The 23,897-nt window shown below is 36.1% G+C and overlaps 1 pseudogene across 1 annotated transcript; it reads left to right on the top strand.

The window, feature by feature from the left end:
* Positions 1-9,133: 9,133 nt before the first annotated feature.
* Positions 9,134-10,129, top strand: LOC308423753 (large ribosomal subunit protein uL1m-like; annotated as a pseudogene). Its single transcript has one exon. The product of its transcript is annotated as a large ribosomal subunit protein uL1m-like (transcript).
* The last annotated feature ends 13,768 nt before the right edge of the window (positions 10,130-23,897 follow it).

The following is a 23,897-nucleotide window of genomic DNA, read 5'->3' as shown; positions in this document are numbered from 1 at the left end:
AAAAATTCATATATATATATATATTCTATTCTTCATTAAGCCTTCCAAGTTTTTACATTTATATCCATACAATTGGCGTTTTGATATTTTGTGTAACTGGACTTTCTCTGAACTGTCTTTAGAGAATCTATTAACGGAAACTCTGTAGGAGGGACCAAGTTTTTTGTAAGTATCCTAGGTTTCTCTGAAGTTTTCCAAACTGAGAATCATCGTCATGCTGGAATTTTACCCCACCTGATCCTAATCATAAAGGTAAATGAGTTGAAGGAATTTTTGCCTATTGAAAATTTTGAATCTCATTTGTGTATTATACAGAATAGTTTAATTTAGGGCCCAGTGTATTTATCTCCTGAAATGCTAAGTGTCTTTTGTAAAACAAACAAACAAAAAAAATTACTTCATGATTGGAAGTGTTCAATCAGAAGCTGTGCATGTGATTATCCACAAAAACCTAGATAGCATAATGCCTCAATTTCCTCTATGATACCCCTAACAATTATATAACGTATAGAATAAACAACTAACCTACATGTTGGAGTTACATAAGTAGTGTTTAAACCTGTTAATGTCCAGTTCAAGACATATCTGCTCCTGAATATACTCAGACAATTGATGACTGCTCCCTAAGAATTTTTCTGAAACGTTTGGAAATAGATGCTTGTTTTTGTTTGTTTGTTTGTTTGAGATTTTATTATTTCTTTTTAATAAGCAGATCAACTATTGACGGCTTAATGACCTTTCAACTATCTATGTCTAAGGTACAGATTGATCAGAGGTATGAGTGGATTGCAGAGTTGTGTACTTACTTTTCTGGTGCCACATTCCTCTAACATAATAAAAAGTCCATCTAGTCTTGTGACAACTACTTAAATGGAGCAGTAGAAGAATGTGGAACAATAAATTACGTCCTCTTCACATAAAGTGGGTGTTCCGATCCCATACCTTTATCTCGTGTTTATTCAGCCATCTTGGGCATTTTAAAATAAATAAATACTTTTTTAAAAAAAGTATGCTCTACAACATCCACAGTTATGACATTCCCGGCATTATGCTAATAGTTTGAGAGTTTGAAGGCTTTACTCTGACTGTATCCATAGCATAGTGTGTCACTTTTCTTTTTCTTTTGCTGTTGTTATTTTCCAAAATGGCACTGGAAGTTGCTCTTTGCAGAATGTTTGTGAAAGAAGAAAAGGAAGGTTATGGGGAAAAGAAAATGTCATCATAACAGAGTTGCAAAGGACACCATATTGCATGAGGCACTGACATGGTGGATGGGCCTTATTCAACGAGGAGTGAACTGAAGCCTAACGACCAGATGGTAGAGCTGAACACAGAAATTCCGTATGTGTGATGGCAGTGAGGGACTGCCACTGACGTACTTGCTTTCCAGCCAAATGCCTCGGCAGATGCAATTTTACACTTTAACATTGCAATATGGCACTCAAACCCAGAAGAGTTAGCAGAAAGATTCAGAGCAGATTTAAAGTGGCAGCGTTGAAATCCACATTTTCCTGTTGGGGCGTAAGATATAAAGAAGAATTGAGGAGGCTTATTGCTTTTACAGGTCCTGCTTCAGGTTTGTGTTTTTATTACCTAAAGGAAGGAGAACCTGGTTTTAATTGTTACCAGTATCTACCTACATCTGTCTATTCACCTGTCATCTATCTGTCTGTCTGTCTGTCTATCTATCTATCTATCTATCTATCTATCTATCTATCATATATCTCTCTATCTATCTATCTAGCCATCTATATTTCTATCATCTATCTATCTATCTATCTATCTATCTATCCTATCTATCCTGTATTTCATCTCTTCCTGTTAACTCATATTTATATAAGGGATCCATCCTGTAATTTAAGAAGAATGACGAGAGAGCTTTTAAAAAAGGTTAATGCAGGCTATTAAGCTGTATTAATAGATATCCATACTTTAGAATATTGTGAAGTTAAGTATTTTTTAATTATTAGACTGTGGCTGGAAAGTCAATTTTGTCCTTTTCCACTGAAAGGTTGTCTTTCAAAAGACAACACCACCAAAGATAACTAAATATAACTCAATTTTCAAACACAGAACCAGTTGAAATAGGAGAGAAATTACTTTTATTTTGTGTTAATTTAGGCCATATCATTTTTGTCATGTTCAAGGTTTCAAAAGCAGCAGTATGGCCTTGGTCCTATTTCAACTTGCTGTTTCCACAAATCTTAATACTCTATTTGGAACAAGAATTATATTTTGTGATTGCATCCATCGGTTTTGAATTTGCATATCTTTTCTTAAATGGGCCTTAAAATTCAAATATACAAAGTGGCTGCTCATTTAGTTTTTTTTTTTTTTGTTTTGTTTTTTTAATCCTGTCAGTGTTACAGAGATGGTCACATACAATCTTCTTCTTTTGGTGTTGTTTTCTAGTGTCTTTTTTTTATTTTAAAAACATGAATATATGTGATTAATATTTCATAGACAACTAGAATCAGAACTTTACATCTGATGTATTCATGATACCAGGGTCATTAATATATGTTATTAGTGTTCCTAGAACTGATTAATGGTGATAAGAATCGTTGGGTCCATAAAGTTCTCCAAGAATAGAAAAGAAATGCCCAGAGATAAAGTGAAATTTATTATATGAGGGCCATGTGGTAGAGTACAAGGCACAGATCTTTAGTGGATTTTTGAAGTACATTTGTTCCCTGCTTGGTAGTAATTTGTCCCTTACACTTCTCTTAGAAGTATTGTAACAATCACATCTTTTATACTATAATCCAGTTCATACCTTACTTCCTGAATAATTGTCATAACATGAATAAAATACATTTTCTCTGAATTTTATAATTTCTTAAAGGCAGCTGTTTAAGATTACTAGTAACAACAGCCAAGAGTACTCTGAGCATCAACATTTAAAGACCACAGTATACTTTTGGCACAGTAGAAGGCATACATCATCTCACTAAGAGCTAAGTTCCTTCAGAGTGGACGTTATTTTACCTTACTTTTATAGAATGTATACAAAATATTATGAAACTTCTGTAAAATTATGCAGACCTGGTAAATGGTAGGATTGGAATTTCATGGTGGGGCTGAAAGTTCCATTAGTAATATTCCAATTGCACAAGCATTAGTACTTGAATTCAGATTCCCAGAACCCATATAAAAGAGGAATTCAACAATGCACGTCTGCCACTCAGTGCTGAAGAGAACTAAGCAATGCAGACAAGAAGATTTTTGGAACTCACTATCAGCCTAGTCAAATACATGAGCTCCAAATTCAGTGCAAGCATATATCTTAAAAAATATATGACGGAGAATGATCAAACAAGACAACTGCTATTAACCATTGGTTTGAGATGAATGTGTCTACTCATGCATGTGCATCTGTATATACTCAATACACATACCCGTATATGTGCCTTTCCCATATACATAACATAACTAAATAATAAAAAGAAATAGAGGCTATTCTGTTTACTTCTGAAGGAACAAATATTAAATACTTTTGTATTAGGATTATTCAATATAATCTCTATATTCCTAGGTCAATTTCTGCTCAAATATTCATGGGCAAATATCCAGTTTATCTTACTGTAGGCATACTGATATTTAAGTCTTTTAAAAGCCAGAGGAAACAAGACTCTGATTTATGTTGGAACACATCCTGCACATCGATGTGTGACATTGCACAGTAGAGATTCATTTTCATATACTATTTTTTGCCTACTGTTTTCTTATTTATCTTGTTCCCAAAATCTACTACTTACTACTGAAGTTTTCTGCCAACTTCTGTGTCAATGAGGAATTTTTCTCGGACCTTTATGTCTCAGGTTACTGAGATCTGCTAAGTATTTTAAAACCTGTCCACTTTTCTTGGCCTTTCAACAACTTCCCCAGTCTTGCCTGCCATAATTTCTCACCCAGAAAAAAAGGTAGAAATAAAGGTGAAAGCTGTTTTACATTTGAACACTTTAATTTGCAGTCTCTTTGATTCTTGTTCAGACGTTTGTGTAAGCATACATTTCCTAGATTTTTTTTTTTCTTTCTAGCTTGTAATTGGTATCTACATATTACACCATTTAAGGAAATATTTTGTTATGGTCTTGATTCCTACATCTTGATCTGAATAGATAAAAAATGCCTTGAAGCAGATCTATAGTTCTTTTTTTTTTGCATATGCAATCTCTTGTATTTTGTACATACTTTCATTCAAATGCTCTCCAGAGTTTGAAAAGAAACCAAATAAGTAAAGATTGTGTTCTCTAAAACTTTTACTACAACTTCAACTTACACAGGGCCTTTGTCTAGGACAGAGTACCCTACCCAATTCAACCTTTACCTTGCAATTAAAACCAAACGTTTTGCATATATATATATCAGTACACATATATTTTCAAGTTGCTTATATACTACTAGGTTCTTTTTAAATAAAAGAGAAACCTTCATGGCTGAAAAAATGGCTCAGAGGTTAAAAGCACTGGCTTCCTGAGGTTGAGTTCAATTCCCAGTAAAGACATGGTGGTTCGTAACCATTTATAATGAGATCTGGTATCCTCTCTAACACAGGGAGAATATTGTCTACATAATAAATAAAAAATTCTCAGAGAGAGAGAAAGAGAAGGAGGGAGAGAGAGGAGGGAGGGAGAGAGAGAGAAAACGACAGAGGGAGGGAGGGTGAGAGGAAGGGAGGGAGGGAGGGAGGAAAGAAAGAACTACAAATAGTATTGTTTTGTAAGACATTAGTGAATTTTTGTTTAATTTATTTATTATATTATGAAGTTTTCTATTTAAGAATATCTTCCATACTTGTCCTTGCACAGGCTTTGAAAATAGCATCATCTGGTTATTGATTCTTTGTTAATGAGTTAGGAAACCTTTCAAGTATGTTTATTCTATTCTTAAATTAGAATCATATCTTCAGCTTCTGCACTCATATTCTTCCATTTTAGTGCAGGTGAACTTGAACTTGGAAAGTTTACAGATTGTTGAATAAAGCTGGGTGCTCAGGATTACCAACTTTACTTTAAGCAAATTTTACATAATTCCAAGATATGTGAATTGTATCTATCTTATAAACACAAATACCTTGTAATTTCAATTTGTTCAATTCAAAAGATTTTTTTATTAAAAAGCACATTTTGTCATTTACAAATATATAATGTAATCTTTTATTTGTTTTTTTATTATCATCGCTAAAGTGTATGCTAGTCAGTGAATAAATTTTCAGTGATCTCAATTACGTTAATCTGGATGAGAGCACATTTATGGCCCATCACTTCCTTTCATTGTAGAATTGTTCCATGAGTGCATGATAATGTAAAGTTCGAATTTGCATCCTATGAATTTACATTCCTTGATAACTGCCACTGTCACTTTAGTGGTGTGCAGTGGGTAATGCACTGGCATGTGCTATGCAGCATTTGCATTTCAACTCTCCACATGTTGGCATGTCCCGTTGCAGAAAATTCATCCTTCTACACTTCCTTTCTTGCAATTAGGATCATCATCTTTTTACTTTTGGTTTTCTGAATTCTATGTTGCACTTATTTTGACGTTAGGGTTGTAGACATAGTTTTGGTGGCTAAGAGCATGTCCAGTATCCACACAGTTATTATTATAAATTTCTATAACTTCATCTACAGAGGACCTGATGCTCTGGACTTGTGGTAACTGCATTCATATGTGCATACCCACACACTGATACCCTTATATACATAAATATATTATCTATATGTTGAACTTTGAAACTTAGAAGCATAATGCCTATAATTCCTTAGAGATCCACAGTAAATACTTTGAGGCATACACCAGAAATTCTCTTAAGCAATGACTGTGACTTCTAAGATGACACAAACGTGTTACAGATCTGCAGTCTTATTTGCTAGTTTTTAAAAATTAGAAAGACCATGCTGATTAGAGTATTGGGTAAATACTGTCTTTCACAGAGGTAAAATTATTAGCTGCACAAGACATAATGGTTGTCAAAGAACAGTCAGGCAAAATAAATGTTACTAATTTAAAATAATAAATTCTCAATACAAAGAAGAGATCTGATGTGAAAGAATTACATTTTAAAATTACATCTCCACGCCTTCCCTAAAACTACAAAGTACCACTCAATGAAAGCTATTTTTAACAATTAACAAACGTACATTACACATTAAGGTATCTTTCTTAACTTCTGAGCACGCACTGGAGCCTTTTAGCTAAATTCCAAGGAAAGCACTTCTTTGGTGACAGCCACTGAGGGTGTTTTCTTCTTTAAACTAATGACTTCTTTACCATCCCAATCTTACCCAGTGATAATGAGCCCATTCTCCTGCATAGATTATAACAAGCAATTTGTTTAGTCTTTTTGTATTGATTTATTTTAAAACTCAAGTTGAATTTAGAAAACATGTTTCATGGCTGGTCTTCACTGTGTACTGAGCAGGGCTCTGAGACTTGGAGTCTTGCTGCTGCAGCACATTTCATTTTTGCTGAGTCTTTTATTCATTTTGGCCAGTGGCATATATTGGAGTCTTTAAACTCTGACTTTTCTGTTCATATAACCATGATGTATAACAAATTGGATCTCAAACTCAGTGCTTGGACCTGCTTTATTTATTTATTTTGATCACGACACTAAACCAATCCAGTGCTTATGTGACCTCAACTCAACTCTCAGAAAAGTGGATGTATTACAGAAAAACAAAAACAAAAACAAAACAAAAAAATCCCCAGAAATTTGGTAAGAAAACACTTTGGTCTGTGCTACCAAGCAAAATTGTATATGTGCACAGATGGGAATGGAGAAGAATAAGAAGGCAAGCATGACAGTAGTAAGCCCAGCAGGTTTTGCTACCATAGACCACGATTCATTCTGCTTCAAGCCATTTGCCTTGGCTGGCCAGGAGAAGCCATCTTATCTTCCTCTCTAAATAGTAATTTTATAGTGGAAGTTTCTCAAATGTGTTACTGCAAATAATAATTTATTCCATAATTGTAGATGTCTTGAAAAACACCCAGAGATTATTATGTTTTTTTTCACTGATTATTACTGAAATACTATTCAAGTAAACCTACTATTCTAATTTAATAACAATAAAAATACCCTAAGTACTTTATGAAATCTATTAAATGTATTCATATCTAATTTGTACCTATGAAAAACATGTTATCTTAAGATAATCGTGGATATAATGTTAGAAATACAGACAGTTTAAATGTATGTACATTGAGGAATTATTAGCAGTTCTTGCTCGTCTTTGGTACCCAGGAGAAAAATAATGACAGACCCTTATGCCAAAGTGACAGTCTCTAATGAGTAAAGAAAATCAAATCCTGAAATATTAGGTAATGGGGACTTTGAAGAATTTGCGGTGGACATAAATTTATTGCCACCCTGAAAGTAAATTGAAGTCAAAATATTACCTCTATCTTTCTAGTTTGATTGTACCTTTTCTAAGCAAACTGATTTTGTAATTCTGGCTAATACTGAATTTCCACCCAGCATGTTACTTGACTTTATCACTAATAACCATCCATCTGTCCACTCATTTCATAAGCCAATACTATATACTGATTAAAGCTGCAATATCTTCAAAAACCTCCAAAAGTAGATTACATATAAAATACACATGTCTGATAAATACCGCATCTGCATTAGGTCTTTAGAGTGAAAGAGTATCAGGAATTATGTATAGAAATACAGGAAGTAGTTAGATGAAGCAAAGTCATGGTCTTCAGGTAACATTGACTTCTAAGTTATGAAAAGAAATGGTATACACATCAGTCACCTTTCTCTTAAGCCACTCTTACAATACTAAGATTAGGTTTACATTTCCCTAAAATGCCTTTGATGATAGTTTTGAGGGTTGGAGTACAAAACCTATCTAAATTTATTATAGCCAGAAGCTGGAAAGAATCCAGATGTTCTTTAACAGAAGAATGGATACAGAAATTGTAGTACATATACACAGATCTCAAAAACAATGAGTTCATGAAATTTCTAGGCAAATGGATGGAACTTGAAGCTACCATCCTGAGTGAGGTAACCTAGTCTCAAATGAACACTTATGGTATATACTCACTGGAATACCCAAGAAACCATCCACAGAACTTAGGAAACTCAAAGAGAAGGAAGGCCAGAAAGTGGATGCCTCAGTCATTCTTATAAGGAAGAACAGAATGTCCATGGGAGGAAATACATGGACAAATGAGAAGCAGGGATTGGAGAAAAGATCATCCTGAGACTGCCTTACCTGGGATACACCCCTTATGCACCCAATATACCCAGGCACTATTGCTTATGTCAAGTATTGCTTACTGGCAGAAATCTGATATAGATGCCTTCTCAGAGGCTCTGCAAGAGACATATTGACACAGAGAAGGATGCTTGCAACTAACTATCAGACTGAATATGAGGACTCTAATAAAAAAGCTAGAGAAAGGACTGAAGGAGCTGAAAGGGTCTGCAACCCCAGGGGAAAAACAAAATATTTAACTAAACAAACCTACCACAGCTCCCAGGGACTAAAACCCCAACCAAAGAGTTTGCATGAAAAGACCCATGGTCCCAGGTGCATATGCAGCAGAGGACAGCATTTTCTGAAGTCAATGAGAGAAGAGGCCTTTGGTCCAGCAAAGGCTTGTTTTACCAGTGTAGGGGAATGCCAAGGTGCCGAGGTGGGAAAGGGTGGTTGGGAGAGGAATCACCTTTATGGAGGCAATGAGAGGAGGTTGGGGGATGGGATTGTGGGAAAGGAATAACATCTAACATGTAAATGAATATCCAATTTAAAAAATGAAGAGAAAAATTAAGTCAATAATATTGCTAATCTCTCTTCTGAAATGAAATCTTTCATTCGTATTTGCTCATTGATTATTTCCACTTGAAGATTTTCATTTCCAAATAGGCCTATGCAATAATCATAAACTTATTATCAATGACCTTGTGTCACCTGTTTTATATACAAACAAGTTTCTATTTCTATTATATAAACATTGAAATGTTTATAGTCATTGCTAAAGTTTAGAAGCACCATGGAATAAAAGTAGAAAATGTATTTAAAGTCATTGTGTTGATAGCTAAAAATTTTTGTTTAACGTTCTTGAATCTCATTATAACAATTAAAAATTTTTTTGATCCGGAGCAACCAGCATGGCGGCGGCCGTCAGGTTCCTCCGTAAATTCTTGATACATCATCAAACGCATAGTCTTTACAAGATGGTTTACCAGATATCTCTTTACCCTTGTTCTGTAAACAGTCTCTTGCCCAGCAGACATTTTACTGCTTCTGCTGCTGCTGCTACAAAGCCTGCAAGAAAAATTAAAAAGGGTGCCAAGGAAAAGACATCAGATGAAAAACCAGTGGATGATATAGAGAAAATAAAGTCATATACCTACATGGAAAGTGATCCTGAAGATGATGTCTACTTAAAACGCTTATACCCACGGGGGCTCTATGAAGTAGAGAAAGCTATTCACTTACTCAAGAAGTATCAAGTTCAGAACTTTACCAATCCAAAGCAAGGTGTTTATCCTGACTTAACATTAGATATGGCACTGGGAAAAAAAGAAAAAAAGTGGAACCATTTGCCAGTGTTATTGCTTTACCTCACCCTTTTCCATCAGAAGTCAACAAAGTTGCTGTGTTTACAAAGAAATGCATCAGACAATAAAATAGCAGAAGAAAATGGAGCTGCTTTTGCAGGAGGAACAGATCTGGTTAAGAAGGTCTTGGATGATGAGGTTGTTGCAGACTTTTATGTAGCTGTTTCAGAAATAATGGGTGAACTTAACCCTTTAAGGAAGAAACTGAGAAAAAGATTTTCAAAGGCTACTAGAAATTCCATTGGCCATGACATCCCCAAAATGCTTGATTTATTTAAAATAGCACATGAAATTATGGCAGATAAAGAAACTCAGAACTTCCTCAGCACCAAAATAGCAACATTGGATATGCCAAGTAACCAGATAGCCGCCAATCTCCAGGCAGTTATAAATGAGGTCTGCAGGCACAGACCACTGAGTCTGGGTCCATTTGTGGTACGTGCCTTCCTTCGTAGTTTATCCAGTTAAGGTTTGCTACTGAAGACTGACTCGTTAACCAAAGAAGCTAAAACCGAAGAAGCTGAAACTGCAGAAGCTGCCTAGAAGTGCTATATTGTGAAATTATTGGGTGTGTGTGTCAAGAAACAACAAAGACATCTATAAAACTGTATAGTTTCTAGTTTGGCTCCTCATGTTTTCTTAATCAGTACATTTAGAAGTAAATTTTAACATATAAGAAAAAATGTCAGTTACTGAAAATCTTGTTGCATTTCCTTTTTAAATTGTTATTGTTTTTTATATTTTTCTGGACTTGGATCCCGTCACATTTTCCCCCTTGCCCTTTTTATTTTTATTTTTTATTATTTTTTTCTTTATTCTCTTTATATTCCCATCACAGCCGTCCTTCCTTCTGCTTCTCCCACCTCACACTCCCCCATTGCGACTCTTCTGAGAAGAGGAGGCCTCCCCATGGTTACCAATTCTCCCTTGCAAGACAAGATGAAGCAGGACTGGGTATATCTTCTCCCTCTGAGGCCAGATAAGGCAGCCCAGTTAGGTGAGGTGGATTCAAAGGGAAGCATAAGAGTCAGAGTCACCCCCACTCTACTTGTCAGGGGACCCACATGGCAGCCATACGGTCGGTGGTTCAGTCTCTGTGAGCCCCATGGATGCAGGTTAGTTTACTGTAGGTCTTCTTGTGATATATTTGACCCCTCCAGTTCCCTCAGTCCTTCCTTAGTGTCAGTGTTCTGTATTCTGGTAGAATCTAGGTCTAGAAGCAGTTTCTAGTTTCGGGAGACATGGTCATCTGAAGTAACAGCAGCATCCTCTTTCCTACCAGGCTACATCACCAGCAGGGCTGTTGGCTTCTGTGGGGGGTGGCGCTGGGGTTTAGGGGCATGTGGAAAGTTGGGTATCTTTCTCAGTTGCTCTCCACTTTGGTCACTAAATGTGTAGTTCCCCAGTTTGGCTAGACCCATCTGTCCCCAACTTCTAAGTCCTCAGTATTTCAGTGGCCTAGAAAGCTCAAATAACCAGGTCCAACTACTACACTCACAGTTTTCTCCACACTGGAAAATTTAAGTGTAGATACCATTTACCAAATAGAGTAGCAGCAGGACAAGGACTAACAGTGGTATGTCTCCCATTTCACCCTCGCTAGACACTATGGAAATTAGATGCTCAGCTTCCCTGTAAAAGGGGTCAAACTTGTGTGAGGTCCATTAAGTGTCAAATGAGATCAGTGTGCTGAGCTGGAGATCTTTCTGGCTCAGGTTCCAAGTAGCTAGACCTAGGGGTGTGCCGCACACCCAGCCTTTGGGCTTTCTGAGCCATTATTTTAACCATTTGGCTAAATCACTGCCTTTTCATGTGTTCAAAGAAAAGCCAAACTTACCACTATAGTTTCAAATTTTTAAAGTATTGAATGGCAGTACCTAAGTTTCTTGAGTCTGGGACACTACAGATATGAAAGCTAAAAGAAAGATAAAGAATAAGTTGTGGAAATAGTGCATGGGAGAAGGCATTTCCCATACTTGCCAGGTTCTGAAAAGCAAAGATTCATCATTATTGGAAACTTCAATTTACAATGAAGACAAGATTTGGGGGTTTTATATGTTTGTGTTGGTCTGAGTTTAAAAAAAATTTAAACTCATGTATCTGTGTTTGTGTCTCAGGCAGGGGTCAGTACCACGTCTTCCTCAGAAGCTCTCTACCGTAGTTTTTGAGACAGGGTCTCGACCAGGAGTTAGTTAGTTCACAGACGGTCAGCCTGGCTGGCCACATTCTCTGTAGGTGCTGGGATGAAGACGATGTCCTTATGCTTGTGCAACAGGAGTTTTACCAATGGAGCCTTCTCCCAGTCCACATTACATCTTCATTAATCTTGGGATTGGATGTAAGGCCGTGTGCATGCTAGGCAAGGGCTCTGCTATGAGCCCAAAGCTATCATTCCACTTGTCAGATTTTCTCCTGATTAATGGAGTACATGTTAACCTTAGAATGGGAGTATTTAGAACAGTCATAAATAGGAACAGGAATCACTCATAATCCTGATACTCAGATACAATCAGAAAAAACTTGTTTAGTGGATATTCCTTTGATGTGTTCATTTGAAAGAGATGGAGAAAATAAAAAGAACAAGTGTTCTCTACTGCTAAAAACTTTTTTTTTAAATAAAATATTCACACCCCATGCATTTCCAATGAAAAGTGTTGTATTTTCCATGGTCACTACAGAGATTATCCCTATTATAGTGTAGTACAATATTACATTTTCCCCATCTAGAATAGAGCATCCATTTATACCTTCTCAGAGAGACATGACATTTTTCTCCTGAAATGCTACATATGCCCTGTAAATTCCTGCTTTGCCATTATTAATGACTTCTTCTAAACTATGCAGCTCTTTGGAAGATGGTGGAATGGGTATGAAAATTCGTGAACAGGTTTAGACAAACTATGCTGACATTTTTCAGTAGGACTTTTACCTCACTCATTAACATTTATGATTAAATTAGTTGGTTTATTACAGTAAGTTATAAGGAAAAATCACGGAAGGCAGAATTTAATGGATTCAATAGAGAATTTCTAAAGTAAAAGAAAATGTAAAATATTATAATAAAATCTTCACCTTGACCTTGAGATGGTGACCTTTCACTATTGGTAAAACTGAAGTTGTGTTATGAGATCAAGTTGCGACCCAGCCAAAGCTTCTTGGGAATGAGTATGTTTCTTATTGTTAATACATCATCTATGGTTCTTTGTTTGCAATAAACTCTTTCAAAGAGAGCATGCATTTGAGAAAATAAAATGCTCCAGCTACAAAGTGACACCTCAATTGCTTGTACACTCAATCATCCTTACAAGTAAAACAAATTTGATCAATAATGTTTGCCGTGGTGTGCCTTATTAAGCTGCATTTCTTTCTATTATATCTTCGTAAAGCTTTTCGTTCCCAGAAGGACAAGGATTGAAATAATAACACATATATATCACTGAGAAGGAGTGTACATGGTACTTACGCTAATCCAAATTTATCCCTCCAAAGTGAATAAAGTAAGATGAGAAAGCACCCACTTCTCGTTCAGGAGGCTCTTTCTCCTCGGAAACTCATCTTTCCTTAGATGCATCTGGAGGGAGCCATAGTTATTGACCTGATATCCCAGGTGTTCAGTTTGCCCTTGGTCATTCTATTAAATTTCCCTGGTCATATAGATTGTTCATCAATCTATATAATTCAGTTTCTCTTTCCTTCATTTCTTTCCTTGTCATAGATTTTTGTTGGAGACTTACCTATTATTTTGTGCACTTACTAGGAAATAGTAGATCTCCCAAGTAATTTTATTCTTAGTTTTTCCATTTTCTTCTTACATCACTTTCTGTTACACCCTTTTTTCTCCTTTTTTTGACACTTACAAAGATTATTTGACATATTTTATGTGTATGAGTGTTTTACGTCATGCATGTACATCTGTGTACCTGCATGCATGCTTTCCGAAGAGGTTATGAGTCTTCATATGGATGCTGGAAATCAATCCCTGGTATTTAAGAACAACAAAAAGTTCTTTTAATCACAGACCCCACTCTTTATCCATTGCTTTTATTCTTTAAGTAGGCAATAATAACAATAAATTGGTTTGTTACATGATTATGAAAACTATGTTGAATGAGAAGAAATGAAAAAGATACTATAAATCACTCCTGTTTTACTTTAGTTTTCTTCTCACTTTATTTCTCATCATCCATCTCTCTTTTGGAATTAAAAGCTTTTTAAATTGCTAATCCAAGTGTTAGAGATACAGTTAGTGCTGAGGAATGAAGACACCATCAGGCATTGAACCATACACTGGAGAATTTTATATTCTCTCTTGCACTGCTTTTTAAACCAAACTGACGTCCTGTGACCCCTTCAAAGCTTCAAAATCCAAAAGAGAACATTATATTTAATGTGGTTTATATTTGGGGAGGCATCTATGATGTTCAAGGTATTGAAACTGTAGTAATTAATAAAATAATCACCATTTTGTTGTTTTGGTTCTCATTCAAGAAGAAAGAAAAGAAAGTGTTAACTATCCTTTATAAAGTAAAAGCCGAGTTAAAATTAGTGAGGAAAAAAATTTTAAAAAAATGCAGGAAGATCAGAATAGGGCCATGGTTTCAGACTGTCAGAAAATCCTCTCTAAAAGTATTTGTCTGTGGTGGGTTGTGGTATGTTTATTAAGAATACTCAGGGATCTGGTGTGATTGAAAACTTCACCCCATATGGTGCAGTTAGGGGACAGGAGAAATACTAGAGAACCTCAGATAACAGTCCTATAACTTTGCTGATGTGTCTTCCTTGAAATTGAGGAACCCCATTTTTTTTATTTTGCCAATAATTTCATTAGTTACTTTTGTGTTGCAGTGATAAAACATCATGAACACAAGCAATTTTTAAAAAGCAAGACTTTATTTTGCCTTACTGCTCTAGAAGGAAAGTCCATAATGTGTACTAAGTGAGGCACAGAAGTCAGCGTAGGAATCTGACAGATGAAATCTCAAACTTCACATAGAAAACAGAGTGTACCACCAGTGATGTATTTTCTCCAGCAAATCTTGTTTTATAACGCTTCTCCAAACAGTGTCACTTACTGGTGACCATGTTTTCAAATACAAAAAAAAAAAAAAAACATGGGAAACACCAAACTTGCATAAACTTTTTCACAGCTTGACATCTCTGTGAAGCCCCAATCTCTGTCTTCTTTTTGGTGATATAAACTTTTCAGTAATAGATGTCTCTGCCATAATGAGATGAGCAAGGTGTCCACACCATGGCAAACATACCACTTTTAGATTGCCAAAGCAGAGTAAGTTAATAGGTTTTGTTTTATTTATGTGCTGCAGTTATTTTATAACGATGCAAAACTGACAGAGTGTCTTCAGTGTTGTAATAATATCCAAAGAAATGGTGGCAACATTGGAATTGCTTTGGATTAGAGGAATTTAGAGAAGGCTTGCAATTTTGTAGGCAGGGGTTGTGTTCAACTCCAGCGATAACTAAAAAGTCCAGGTACTGTTGAAAATACAGTCATGCTGATGAGGTTTAAGCTTTGTTGCTATGCGTCAATGTCCTAAGTCTTCTGAAGAATAATCTAAAAGATGAAAAGCAATTTATGTGGCATAAAAATCTTCAGAATATGGAGCACTCAACTTTTATCATAGGTGCTATTTGAAATAAGTACTTAGCCAAATTCATAGTGGCAAAAAGCAGCCAATTTTTTTTTCTACAAAATTTTTCTCTGACATTGAAGACATAGAAGGCACAGGCACTAGAAAGGGTGCTCTAGCACCATCATTAATTTTCCTGTGACCACTTACATCATGACAGAAAGTTGTGGCTACCTTCTCTTTTCTCTCCTACACCAGATATGGGTATTGGTTCTGCATTAACTATCATCACGATTTATGAACATCAGCCAGAGCAGTCAGAGGCCAAGACAACAAGATCATGCAAGCTTGGTGTTATACATCTAAATTCTGATCTGAACATACGTCTTAGTTCTACCTATCAACTTTCCTAGGTATGTTGTTGTAGGAATGCAAATATGAGTCAAATAGTAATAAAATGACCTCAGACAGCCAGACAAGCAAACTATGGCACTGTGTTGTAATAAAAGAAGACTTAACACTGTGGCATGTTTCTACTTGTGATATGTAAAATGAATTCAAAGTTTGTATGTGCTTGAAGCTAAGTAAAAAATGAAGATTTGTGGAAGAAATGCTCATGACTTTTTGGTCTGTCTTAATTTGCTCAAGGTACTATAGCAATATAGCATCAAGTATCTTTTTTTTTAATTGAACATTTTTATTTTACAAAAAAGATATATATATATATATATATATATATATATATATATATATATATATACATATTTTAAAAGCATTTTTGCATAAAAGTATATGAATACATTTGTCAGTACTTAATTTTTTTAAAGGTTTGATAGTACGCATAATACTAGTTATAATGAGCATAAAGTATATGTAAAACAAGATGTAACCTGAAAATAGTCGAAGTTTTTCTTGGTGTGTAAAGATTAAGCATAATGATTTTTCATCATTTTTTTGGCCTTTGTTTTTCTTGAACTTCATATAGTCAGTGAGTTGTTTCTGGCGTGTTCAGAGCTTCCTGGGGTTAGTATTCAATTATCAGTGACTGCATATTATGTCTGTTCTTTTGTGACTGGATTATCTCACTCAGGATGATATTGTCTAGATGCATTATTTTCTTAAGAATTTAATAAATTCATTGTTTCTGATAGCTGAGTAGTACTTCATTATGTAAATATGTAAATATATTAAATAAATGGATACAATTTTTGTATCCATTCATCTACTGAATGACATCTGGGTTCTTTCGAGCTATTGGCTATTATAAATAGGGCTGTTATGAACATTTCGGTGCATGTGTCTTTGTTGTATGTTGGAGCTTCTCTGGGGTATATGCCCAGAAGTGGAATAGCTGGGTCTTCAGGTAGTACTATGTTCAGTTTTCTGAGGAACTGCCAGACTGATTTCCAGAGTGGTTGTACAAGTTTACAACCCCACCAACAGTGGAGAAGTATTCCTCTTTCACTTCATCCTTGCCAGAATCTGCTGTCATTTTGATTTTTTGATCTTAGCCATTCTTACTGGTATGAGGTAGAATCTCAGGGTTGTTTTGATTTGCATTTTCCTGATGGCTAAGGATGCTAAGCACTTCCTTAGATGCTTCTCAGCCATTCGATATTCCTCAATTAAGAACTTTTTGTTTAGCTCTGTACCCCAGTTTTTAATAGGGTTGTTTGGTTCTCTGGTGTCTAACTTCTTGAGTTCTTTGTATACCTTGGATATTAGGCCTCTATCTGATGTGGGGTTGGTAAATATCTTTTCCCACTCTGTTGGCTGCTGTTTTGTTTTCATGATAGTGTCTTTAGCCTTACAAAAATTTTGCAAGCTCATTAAGTCCCATTTGTCAATATTTGACCTTAGAGCTTGAGCCATTGGTGTTCTGTTCAGGAAATTTTCTCCTGTACTTATGTGTTCTAGGGTATTTCCTACTTTCTATTCTAATAGTTTCAGTGTATCTGGTTTAATGTGGAGATCTTTGATCCACTTACACTTGAGCTTTGTACAAGGAGATAAGAAAGGGTCTATTTTCATTCTTCTGCATAGCACAAATTATCTTATGTAGAAAAAATTGATTTATTCCCAAATATGCAATCTGGGACTTTAACTGGAGACAACTTTGGTTCCTTATTAGGGATCTTTCTAGTTTACAAAGGATTGTTTTTATGGTGTGTTCTCATCAAGAATAAGAAAAAACACAGAAGAGTCCCCAAATCACTACCCTTGGCTTTCTTTTCTACCCATTGATTTTTATTTTCCAAAGAGAACGAGTTTGGGGCACTTAGGCATACTAGTGTGCTCTAAAAGAACAGCCCGTGCCCTTAACTTCTGAGCCATCTCTCCAGCCCAGACTATTTCTTTTACTTTATGTATAACAGGAGCCGTGATTAGTTTAACATATTAAAAAACACAGAATAGTGTTTCATCAGGACTGGTAATCTGCCCACAGGTTGCTGAGCACTCAGAATAATTTCGTGAGGGCTCTCACTTCTGAGTGTAGGGGTGAGTTCATATTCCCTACCCACTATTTATCCCAGGAAAAGCCTCCTTGAAGTCTCAGGGTGCAGGTGGCAGTGCTGCCTAGGAGCACACATTTCTTGCCCAAGGCCAGAACTGGTCCAGTTACATCAGGACTAGTAACCTGTCTACAGGTTGCTTGGCTTTCAGAATAGTCACAGGAGGGCACTCACTTCGGAGTGCAGAGGTCAGAGCCAGCCCAGTTTTATCAGGACTGGGCACTGCCATCAGAAGTCACAGCCTACCCAGTGAACCGAACATCCAGGAACAATTTTCCTCTGGAAACCAAGGGTCCACAGACACACAGACAAGCTCAAGTAAGAAACAACAAGATCACCTAGCATCCCCGATAACAAGATGGCAAGAGGCAAGCACCAGAATCTAAGAAACGGAAACCAAGACAACCTGGCAACATTAGAACCCAGTTCCCCCACCATGGCAAATGATAGTTATCACAACTCACAAGAAAAACAAGATTTAGACTTAAAATCATACTACATGATGATAAAGATCCCCAAGAAGTGCATAAATATGACACTTCAAGAAGTACAGGAAAACCAGGAAAACATGAAAACAAGTTGAAACCCTTAAAGAGGAAACACAAAAATTACTTAAAGAGGTAAAGGAAAGCAACTGAAAACATAAACAATGAAGAAATTACAAGAGGCAAGAACACTGAAGTTGGAAAACCTAGGAAAGACATCAGGAATCATATAGATGCAAGCATCACCAACAGAATACAAGAGATGGAAGAGAGAATTTCAGGAGCAGAAGAAACCATAGAAATCATTGACACAACCGTCAGAAGAAAATGCAAAAATCGAAAATATTCTAACCCAAACATCCAGGAAATCCAGGACACAATGAGAAGAGTAAACCTAAACAAAATAAGTGTATAAGTAAGCAAAACCTCCCAACTAAAAGGTCCAGTAAATATCTTCAACAAAAATATAGAAGAATAATTCCCTAACCTAAGGAAAGAGATGACCACGAACATAAAAGAAGCCTATGGAACCCCAAATAGATTGGACCAGAAAAGAAATTCTTTCCAACACATAATAGTCAAAACAACAAATGTTCAAAACAAAAAAAAAAAAATACTAAAAACCATAAGGGGAAAAAGATAGGTAAAATATGAATGCAGAACAATCATATTTACACCTGACTTTGCAATAAAGACTATGAAACCTAGAAAATCTTGACTGACTTCATACAGACCCAAAGAGAACACAAATGCCAGCCCATGTTATTATATCCAGCAAATTTTCAATTATCATAGATAATCCAAGATGTTCCAGGAAAAAATAAATATATATAATATCTGTCCACAAATCCAGCCCAACAAAGGATAGTAGATAGAAAACTCTACCAAAAAGAGAAAAACATCACCCTAATAAATTTGAGAAACTAATACTCTTGCAACAAACAACCATGAAGGAAAGCACTCAAATATAACTATACCTCTAACAAAATAAAAATAACGGTAAACAACAATCACTATTTCTTTTTTTTTTAAGACTTTATTTTGCAAAACAAAAAAAAATGTACAGATTTTAAACATTTTTTGCTTAAAATTATACATTTTGGTCAGTACTGTTTTTTCAGACATTAAAATAAATTTTACATAAAAACATGTGAATATATTTTTTAGTCAGTACTTGATTTTTTTCAAGGGCTTGACAGTATGCATTGAAAACCTACTAGTTACAAGAAGCGTAAAGTACATGTAAAACAAAAAGAAACATGGAAATAGTCAAAGTCTTCTTGTTTTGTGAATATATGTATATTTTTTGTTTTCTTTATTTCTTGGACTTCATACAGTCTGTGAGTTGTTTCTGGGGGAGTGCAAGCCTCTGGGGTTAGCATCTCACAATCAGTGACATATCATATTATGTCTGTTCTTTTGTGACTGGGTTATCTCACTCAGGATGATCTTCTCTAGATGCAGCCATTTTCTTAAGAATTTGGTTAAGTCATTGTTTCTGTTGGCTGAGTAGTATTCCACTGTGTATATGTACCACAATTTTTGTATCCATTCGTCTTCTGAAGGACATCTGGGATCCTTCCAGCTTCTGGCTATTATAAATAGAGCCGCTATGAACATTGTGGTGCATATATCTTTGTTGTGTATTAAAGTGTCTCTGGGGAATATGCCCAGAAGTGGAATAGCTGGGTCTTCAGGTAGTACTATATCCAATTTTCTGAGGTATCGCCAGACAGATTTCCAGAGTGGTTGTATTAGCATGCAACCCCACCAACAGTGGAGAAGTGTTCCTCTTTCTCCGCAGCCTCACCAGCATCTGCTGTCATCTGAGTTTTGGATCTTGGCCAATCTGACTGGTGTGAGGTGGAATCTTAGGGTTGTTTTGATTTGCATTTCCCTGATGGTTAAGGATGTGGAGCACTTCCTCAGATGATTCTCGGCCATTCGGTGTTTCTCAACTGAAAACGTTTTGTTTAGCTCTGTACCCCATTTTTAAGAGGGTTATTTGATTCTCTGGTGTCTAGCTTTTTGAGTTCCTTGTACACCTTGGATATTAGGCCTCTATCTGATGTGGTGTTGGTAAAGATCTATCCCATTCTGTTGGTTGCCATTTTGTTTTCTTGACGATGTCCTTAGCCTTACAGAAACTTTGCAATCTCATTAAGTCCCATTTGTTAATCTTTGACCTTAGAGCTTGAGCCATTGGTGTTTTGTTCAGAAAATTTTCTCCTGTGCCTATGTGTTCTAAGGTTTTCCCTATTTTCTCATCTAATAGTTCCAGTGTATCTGGTTTAATGTGGAGATCTTTAATCCACTTACACTTGAGCTTTGTACAAGGAGATAAGAAGGGGTCTATTTTCATTCTTTTGCATGTTGAGTGCCAGTTGGACCAGCACCATTTGTTGAATAGGCTGTCCTTTTTCCATTGAATGTTTACTGCTCCTTTGTCAAAAATCAGGTGACCATATACATGAGGGCTCATTTCTGGATCTTCTATTCTATTCCATTGATCCACCTGCCTATTTCTGTACCAGTACCATGCAGTTTTCAGCACAATTGCCTTGTAATATAGCTTGAGGTTAGGGATAGTGATTCCTGCAGATGTTTTTTTGTTGTTGAGGATGGATTTCGCTATTCTAGGTCTTTTGTTATTCCATATGAAATTGCACATTGATCTTTCCAATTCCATGAAGAACTGGGTTGGAATTTTGATGGGGATTGCATTGAATCTGTAGATTGCTTTTGGTAGGATGGCCATTTTTAAGATGTTGATCTTTCCAATCCATGAGCATGGGAGATCTTTCCATTTTTTGAGATCCTCCTCAATTTCTTTCTTTAGAGTTTTGAAGTTCTTGTCATACAGGTCCTTCACTTGCTTAGTTAGAGTCACACCAAGGTATTTCATAGTTTTTGTAACGATTGTGAAAAGTACCTTTTCCCTAATTTCTTTCTCCACATGTTTGTCCTTTGAGTATTGGAAGGTTACTGATTTGTTTGAGTTAATTTTGTATCCGGCCACTTTGCTGAACTTGTTTATCAGCTGTAGGAGTTCTCTGGTGGAATTTTTGGGGTCACTCAAGTACACTATCATGTCATCGGCAAAGAGTGATGTTTTTATCTCTTCCTTTCCGATTTGTATCCCCTTGATCTCTTTTTGCTGTCTAATTGCTCCAGCCAGGACTTCCAGTACTATGTTGAATAGGTAAAGGGAGAGTGGGCAGCCATGTCGAGTCCCTGATTTTAGTGGGATTGCTTCAAGTTTTTCTCCATTAAGTTTGATGTTGGCTATCGGTTTGCTGTTTATTGCTTTTATTATGTTTAAATATGGGCCTTGGATTCCTGTTCGTTCCAGGACTTTTAACATGAAGTGTTGTTGGATTTTATCGAATGCTTTCTCAGCGTCTAGTGAGATGAATAGAAGAGGGAGAAGAGTATCAACTAAGAGGCACAGTATATATCTTCAACAAAATCATAGAAGAAAACTTCCCTACCCTCAAGGATTAGATGACCACGAGCATAAAAGAAGCCTTCAGAACTCCAAATAGGTTGGACCAGAAAAGAAATACCTCCCAACACATAATAGTAAAAACATCAAGTGCCCAAAGTAAAGAAAGAATACTAAAAGCAGTAAGGGAAAAAGGTCAGGTAACATATAAAGGCAGACCAATCAGATTCACACCCGATTTCTCAACAGAGACTATGAAAGCTACAAGAGCCTGGACAGACATCATGCACTCCTTAAGAGAGCACAAGAGCCAGCCCAAGCTGCTATACCCAGCAAAACTATCAATCACCATCGATGGAGAGACGAAGATATTTCAAGAAAAATCAAAATTCACACAATATCTGACCACAAACCCAGAACTACAACGAATTATAGGTGGAAAACCCAATACAAGTAGGGAAAATACAGCCTAGTAAAAACAATAAAACTCCTAAACAAGAAAACTAAAAGAAGAAAAAACACAGACACAACTCAACCCAAAAAAGCAAAAATGGCAGGAAACAGAAACAATTATTCCTGATATCTATTAACATAAATGGTCTCAACTCCCCAATAAAGAGACATAGACTATCAGACTGGATACATAAACAAAATCCAGCCTTTTGCTGCATACAGGAAACTCATCTCAGAGACAGAGACAGACACTATCTCAGAGTAAAAGGGTGGGAAAAAAACTTCCAAGCAAACAGCTCCAAGAAGCAAGCTGGAGTGGCTATTCTAATGTCGAATAAAGTAAATTTCCAACCAAAAGTTATCAAAAAAGATAAAGAAGGACACTTTTTACTCATTACCGGGGAAATCTGTCAGGAGAAACTCTCAATCCTTAACATATATTCTCCAAATAAAAAATCACCCACATTTATAAAAGAAACTCTACTAACGCTCAAAAAATACATTTCACCCCACATAATAATAGTGGGAGACTTTAATACCCCACTCTCAGCAATGGACAGATTAGGGAAACCGAAACTGAACAAGGACACTGCAAAACTAGCAGAGACTTTGAACCAACTAGAATTAATAGATATATACAGAACATACTATCCTAAAGTAAAAGAATACACCTTCTTCTCAACACCCCATGGCACCTTCTAGAAAATTGACCACATAATTGGACACAGAACGAGCCTTCATCGATATAAGAAGATTGAAATACTCCCATGCATCCTCTCAGATCACCATGGTCTACGGCTGGTCTTTAACAACAACAAAGACAACAAAAAGCCCACATACACATGGAAACTAAACAACGCTTTGTTAAAGGATAGCAGGGTCAAAGAAGAAATAAAGAAAGAAATTAAGGACTTTCTAGAATTCAACAAAAACGAAAACACAACATACCCAAACCTATGGGATTCAATGAAAGCAGTATTGAGAGGAAAACTCATTGCCCTAAGTGCTTCCAAAAAGAAACTGGAGAGAGCTCACATCAGCAACCTGAGAGCACAGATAAAAGCCCTAGAACAAAAGGAAGCAGATATACCCAAAAAGAGTAGATGGCAAGAAATAATCAAAATTAGGGCAGAAATAGACCAAATAGAATCAAAAAGAACCATTGAAAAAAATCAACAAAACAAAGAGTTGGTTCTTTGAGAAAATCAACAAGATTGATAAACCCCTAGCCAGACTAACTAAAGGGCAAAGAGAGAGTATCCAAATTAACAAAATCAGAAAGGAAAGTGGTGACATAACAACTGAAACTAAGGAAATTCAAGAAATCATCAGATCCTACTACAAAAACTTATACTCCACAAAATTGGAAAATCTGGAGGAAATGGACGAATTCCTAGACAGATACAAGGTCCCAAAGTTTAACCAGGATTAAGTAAACCATCTAAATAACCCTATAACACCTAAAGAAATAGAAGAAGTCATCAAAAGCCTCCCAACCAAAAAAAGCCCAGGTCCAGACGGGTTCAGTGCAGAATTTTATCAGACATTTATTGGGGATATAACACCAATATTCGCCAAACTATTCCAAAAGATAGAATCAGATGGAATATTACCCAACTCATTTTTTGAGGCTATAATAACCCTCGTACCTAAACCACACAAAGACCCTACAAGGAAAGAGAACTTCAGACCAATCTCACTTATGAACATTAATGCAAAAATACTCAACAAAATCCTTGCTAACCGAATCCAAGAACACATCAAAACCATCATTCATCATGACCAAGTAGGCTTCATCCCTGGGATGCAGGGATGGTTTAACATAAG

Source organism: Micromys minutus, assembly GCF_963924665.1.
Source record: "Micromys minutus genome assembly, chromosome: 8".
Taxonomy (NCBI): domain Eukaryota; kingdom Metazoa; phylum Chordata; class Mammalia; order Rodentia; family Muridae; genus Micromys; species Micromys minutus.
This window is presented reverse-complemented; position numbering and strand designations above follow the sequence as displayed.